This window comes from Triticum dicoccoides, chromosome 4A (genome assembly GCF_002162155.2).
Source record: "Triticum dicoccoides isolate Atlit2015 ecotype Zavitan chromosome 4A, WEW_v2.0, whole genome shotgun sequence".
Taxonomy (NCBI): Eukaryota; Viridiplantae; Streptophyta; class Magnoliopsida; order Poales; family Poaceae; genus Triticum; species Triticum dicoccoides.
The window spans coordinates 549216935-549223346 of record NC_041386.1 but is presented as its reverse complement, the minus strand read 5'-3'; the positions used below and the strand labels follow the sequence as shown (position 1 = coordinate 549223346).

Here is a 6412-nt window from a genome sequence, read left to right as displayed (position 1 = left end):
TCTCTTTCCTTCCCCCTTCTCTCTTCCTAGTTGGACTAGGAAAGGGGAGTCCTACTCCTACTAGGAGGAGGACTCCCCCCTCCTTAGCGCGCCCAAGGGCCGGTCGGCCTCCCCCCTTGCTCCTTTATATACGGGGGCAGGGGGCACCTCTAGACACACAAGTTGATCTTCGTGATCGTTCTCTTAGCCGTTTGCGGTGCCCCCCTCCACCATAATCCTCGATAATATTATAGAGGTGCTTAGGCGAAGCCCTGCGACAGTAGAACATCAAGATCGTCACCACGCCGTCGTGTTGACGGAACTCTTCCTCGACACTTTGCTGGATCGGAGTCCGGGGATCGTCATCGAGCTGAACGTGTGCTAGAACTCGGAGGTGCTGTAGTTTCGGTGCTTGATCGGTCGGGCCGTGAAGACGTACGACTACATCAACCGCGTTGTCATAACGCTTCCGCTTTCGGTCTACGAGGGTACGTGGACAATACTCTCCCCTCTCGTTGCTATACATCACCATGATCTTGCGTGTGCGTAGGAATTTTTTTGAAATTACTACGTTCCCCAACAGAACATACGTTTCATGGTGCATCTAATAATATTGATTTCATATTGTGAATGTTTATATTTTTTAATATAAACTTAGTCAAACTCTACAAAGTTTGACTTTGACCAAACCTTATATACGGACTAAAAGAAACAGAGGGAGTATATCAAGGGAAGAACGAGGTTCTGGATGCTGCTCCTGGCAGTTGGTTTATATATGGGCTGAGCAATTATGGCACAATCCGGTTATTAACTCTGAATTTAATCCTTTGCGCAACTCGTTAGGTGGGAGTAACTTTGCACTATAGCAGCTCCACTGGTTTGTTTTTAAAGATATGAAAGATATTTAACTTTTGAAGATACGAAGGAATACTTTTCACATCACTCTTATGGATTTTTGCTCGTCTATATAAACTATCAGATACTCCAATTTGTAGTAATAGTCTTACCATAGTCATTCCAAGAACTCAAAATGTGAATCCAACTATGCATTCTGGATGCAAATTCTTTCAGAACTATATTCCTGGAGTCTTCTGTCGTTTTGGTACCTAAAATAACATACTACTACAGTTGTAGTTCAATGACATTAAACATGACTTTGCATCACAAATCGTTGTCTACTTTCTTCATAGTCCATTAATTCGATGCTTAAGTTAAGGGCCCTTGGGTTTTAGTTTCGCCCCATGTCTCCAAAATCTCTGGACCGACCCTGGTCGTTGTACTCAAGATCTTCACCACACCACGCCCATCTCTCCGTCAGCCTACGCCAACAGATCCAGTCCAGTAGTAGCTCCACCGGTTGCTGCCCACCGACCCTATCATGACCAATGAAAACTTCCTAGCCATCGCGGGGCTCCTTGAGGCGGCAGGTCATCTTGTCATTGTACTACTGCTCCTTGTAGCACCACGGCCGCCGGCCACTCCTAACCGACTACGTGCGTACCGGCGTACTGCGCACGGAATCTCTATTGAATTCATACACCAGCCTCAAAAGTCCGAATTGATAGAGAGAGGTGGACAATATATTTCAACACTCTTTACATGAATTATTTGTCCATGCCCCGTTGAACGGCAAGTCCAGCTCTCGTCACAAATGCGCCGCCCTGGAGGTGAAACTATGCCATGTGTGCTGCCCTTCACAGATCACGGTGAGGCCAATGTTGGGATTGTCGACAATCCAGGCCATCTGAGGAACACAGTGTGGGTCACCACTCTGCCGCTGCACGACTTCTGGTGCTCATGTTGGCGCCTCGTTGTTTGTGTATGGTTGTACCCTGGCCGTTTTCCGGCGAGATATCCATTGACAAATACGTAGTAGATCAATACAATAGATACTTCATCCGTCCGCGAATAATTATACTTCTAGCTTTTATCCTAAGTTAAAGTTTTAAAATTTTGACCAACTTTATATGGAAAAATAGCAGCATTTATGGTACTAAATTAGTATCATTAGATCCGTTTTGAAATGTATTTTCATAATATACCAATTTAATGTCATATACGTCACTGCTTTTTTCTATAAAGTTGGTTAAATTTTGAAAACTTTAACTTAGGACAAAAGGTGGATGTACACATATTCGCGGACGGAAGAAATATGTGAGTTCACCAAAGAGCAATCAACCTGTCTGGGGAGATCAGCTTGCACTTTCGTGTGTGTCTCCACCAAGAGGCGGCAGGCCATCTTGCGGTTCAGGATTGCAGAGAAGTCCTCTCGTGAATGGCGTGGTGAAAGGAACTACCTGCAATTACTAATTTGTCCTCAAACTAAAATTAAGACCCCAAATCATATCAACCACTGCATCAACTTAATACTACCCTTCAATTTGTGTAGTATGATGTACCGTAAAAATTCTCTCCATAATCGGGAGCTCGATTTTTTTTTTTTTTGCATTCTTCATGGTCCTAGTGCAACGGTCTTCCCCAGAAGTGTAGTATTTTCTTGTGTCAATCAAGGCATTATATGTAATTGCCTGTATAGTTCAGTATTCGTTTGTAAAACATAATATAACTATAAAAAATTCAATTCAGAAGAACATAAAGATGAGCATGCAGCGATTACAACTTTTTTTATTCCAAGATGTTCATGGCAACAATCAGCTGACATGGTGTCTTAAGGCAAAGGGAGGGGATGAGGGGAGGTTGCTTCTAAAGGAGGGCAAGCAGAACCACAAATGCATTCTTGGCTGGTTCTAAAGCATTTATCTTGCTCCAATGCACAACAGAAGCACAAACCATTTGGGCATGGTGGAGGATTCTTTTGGCACAAGCAAATTTGGATCTTGCTGCTATTCATATCATCAGATCTTTGAGCTGCATGCAAATAAGTGTCCACATTAAACTAGGTAATTTGTAAAATTATGCACAAATTCACAAAAATTAGTAATGTTTCTTAACTAGATCGCCAAAAGTAATATATAGAACTAACAAATATCTTTACGAGAAGTTCACCTAATTGTTGTTGTGTACTCACCCTGAGAAAATGTTATGAGACATGGAAGAATGATCATCACGAGCATAATCATCTTGCTTCTCTCCATGGCAATATATGCTTTCAGATATGAGTAGTATCTTCTACGGAGTACTTGCTAATTGCTACATGTTTCACACACATATATATCCAACCAATCTGATCTATGTTTAGGTAACAATTAATTGTGCCGATCTATGCTTATCCATATTAATTACCAGAAATAAAATGCTCTATATTTGGTGAGTAGTAAATGCAGCCATATCCTTCAAACTTTGTAGTGTTGATTATTCAACCCTGGAAATAAAAGGGAATCCCTAGGGACTACCATTGGATGGCATCCCAGTGAGTGGTGGATGATTCACACATGTGAAAAGAAATAAGGCTGGTCGTAATGGTAGTATCATAGATAGTATCATGCATGCCAACTAGGCAATTTTGATGATGTGTCATTGCATTAAATGAAAAAAGAGATGATGGAGTATCATATTATGATACCGTATTATAATAAATGTTATACTACTTTGTGTCATGCATGGTAATAAATAGAGTACTACATGATACTATTATATGATACTATGCATTAGGGAGGTAGTATCATATGCATGATACTATTATATGATACTCCCCATTACAACCAGCCTAATACATCTCGTTAGCTTAGTGCGTGTACAAGGTGTTACCTTAGAAAAATAAATATTGCATGCAGAAGAGAGAACCAAACAAAAAGGTTTGCCTTCTCTAAATTTATTTTTGACATCATGCCTTCTCTAAATTAGGACACGATCTATTATCAACAATACCTCTCACCGCATATATAGGTATATAAGTATCTCTCTCCTATATACATAGTAATATACTCCCTTCGTTCCTAAATATAAGTCTTTTTAGAGAGTTGATGAATATGACTACTATATACAGATGAATATAGATGTATTTTAGAGTTTAGATTTATAATATCTCTCACATATATATAGGTATATAATATCTCGTCGCGCCTCCCCACCCGCCGGCCGCCGGGCGCTGCTCGTTGTGCCTCCCCACCCGCCGGCCATCGCGCACTACTCGTTGTGCCTCCCCACCCACCGGTTGCCGCGCCCTGCTTTGAATAAAGATGGTCAGCTGATAAAGAACTCCATCCACACATTATGCATGAATAAAAAAATTGTATTCATTCACAAAATATTTAGCCTTGTACTCCCTCCGTTCCATAATTATTATCATGGTCTTAGTTCTAGTTGAACTAAGACCATGACAATAATTATGGAACGAAAGGAGTACCGCTCAAAGTCAATGTATAACATAACCATATATCTAATTTATTTTTCAAGGGAGGGCACGATGGAAGATTGCAGATGAGAAGCCACAGTCGGGAGCTTAACCTTTTTATTATTCTCCATGGTCCTAGTGCAACGGTCTTCCGTTAGAATGGTTAGTACTTTTGTGCCAATCACAAAAATATACCTTAAAAAGTTCATACTCCCAGTAGTTCATGGCATATATAGTCCAGGCTACACTTTGAAACAAAACAATATGACTATATATCAATTCAATCCAAAGGAACATAAAGCTAACCATGCGATGATTATAACTTATTTCTTTACTCCAAGATATTCATGACAATACTTTTCATTGCAACAATCTGAAACAGTGTACTTGTCACATCAGGGTTCGTGCTACAAGTAGATCGTATGGAACGATTTCGTTCAATTATTCGCTCCTCCCTGGAGAACCTTTCATTCGATCCGGGAGATCTCCAAACCGAACGTCATGTGGACATCGGGGTTCCTTTTTTGCGGGGATTTTCTGTTACAGCGTATTGGCCTCTCTTTCTCTTAGAGCATCTCTAGTAGACCTCGTATAACATCGACCCGCAAAACGTGTATGCAGTTTGCGGAAAAACGGCTTTGCGGGTCGGCGTTGGCGGCGGCAGAGTCAAACCCCGTAAAACGGACCCGTAAAAAAGGATATTCAGGAATATGCTCTTTTACGGGTCGGCTTTGCGGGGTCTGCTCGGGCGCCGCCTCTGCCGGCCCGCAAATCCGAAATTTGTATTTCAATTTCACAAATGAAAATACATTTCTTTACTTTTTTATTTTCTTCAACGGCATTGGATACATAGTAACTCATCAAATCTTTGCTAGAATTGTAAGACCCAAAAAAAAACCACAATTATGCATTTTAGAAGATATCCAATTTCCATAACTGCTCCCACTAGTTGGAGCAATATCTTCTCCATACATTTGTTGTTGATCTGCGGATTCTTAATCTTGCATTCTTCATTCTTCTTTTTTGGCTCTAAAGAAGTAGGTGTTGCTTCCCCTCTACTTTCTTCTCTAATTGCACATGCAGCCATATCATTAGCCTCAGTTCTACTAAGGAGTGCATGAACATCTATTAAGTTTCTTTCTATCAGTAAATCAATGTATTCTCCTTCCCAAAACCAAAATGAGCATCCATCTTCCTACACACATGACGATGTTCAAAGTGAGCTATCGCAATTAAACCGAAGAATACGGTGACAAAGCCGAAAGGAAACAACACATACCCCGTCGTTTTCGTATTTGAAGAACACCCATCCATGGTGCTTTCGCGTGCCAGAAGTTAGTTGCAGCACTGTCCGCGTGCAGTCGTCGCACTGTATGAGCGGCATCGGCGAGTCGGTGAGCCGCTGAGCGAGCGCCGAGCCTGGCGGCCGGCCAGCCGAATCCTTGCCGGCAAACCGACGGCGGCGGCTACAAGACGAACCCGTACCTGCGTGCGGTGCTGGGGCTTTGCCGGGACTGCGTGGGGTGCTTCCCGACCAATCCATGGCTTGACGCAGTCACCGGTGACCGGAAACGCTAAGTCCGGCCGCCACGTCGAACAGCTGCCGATCCATAATCGGGAACTCAACCTTTTTTTGGCATTTTTCATGGTCGTAGTGCAACGGACTTAGAAGTGTTGGTATTTTCTTGTGTCAACCTTTTTTTTGCTGGTGACTGTCAATCAAGGAGATATATCAAAAACATTGCCTAGATAGTCCAGTATTCGTTTGTAAAACATAATAATATAACTAAAAATTAATTCCAGTTCAGAGGAACATAAAGCTGAGATGTAGTGATTACAACTTTTTTTATTCTAAGATATTCATGACAATACTTGTCACTGCAACAATCTGACATGGCGTCTTAAGGCAAATGAAGGGGATGAGGGGAGGTTGCTTCTAAAGGAGGGCAAGCAGGACCACAAATGCATTCTTGGCTGGTTCTAAAGCATTTGTCTTGCTCCAATGCACAACAGAAGCACAAACCATTTGGGCATGATTAGGAGCTATATATAAGGCCCTCTCGCTCGCGTCGCCTCCAGGAGGGCGACTCGGGCGCCCCAACCGCCGCCGCCCTCGACCTTCCTCCTCCCCTTCTTCCC

General features: G+C 42.3%; 1 long non-coding RNA gene across 1 annotated transcript; it reads right to left on the bottom strand.

Annotated features, from left to right (window-relative positions):
* Positions 1-2578: 2578 nt before the first annotated feature.
* Positions 2579-3122, bottom strand: LOC119289109. Its single transcript, XR_005141426.1, has 2 exons — positions 3008-3122; positions 2579-2847 (listed from the first exon to the last, which is right to left on the bottom strand). It is a non-coding gene; the product is annotated as an uncharacterized LOC119289109 (long non-coding RNA).
* Between the last annotated feature and the right edge of the window lie 3290 nt (positions 3123-6412).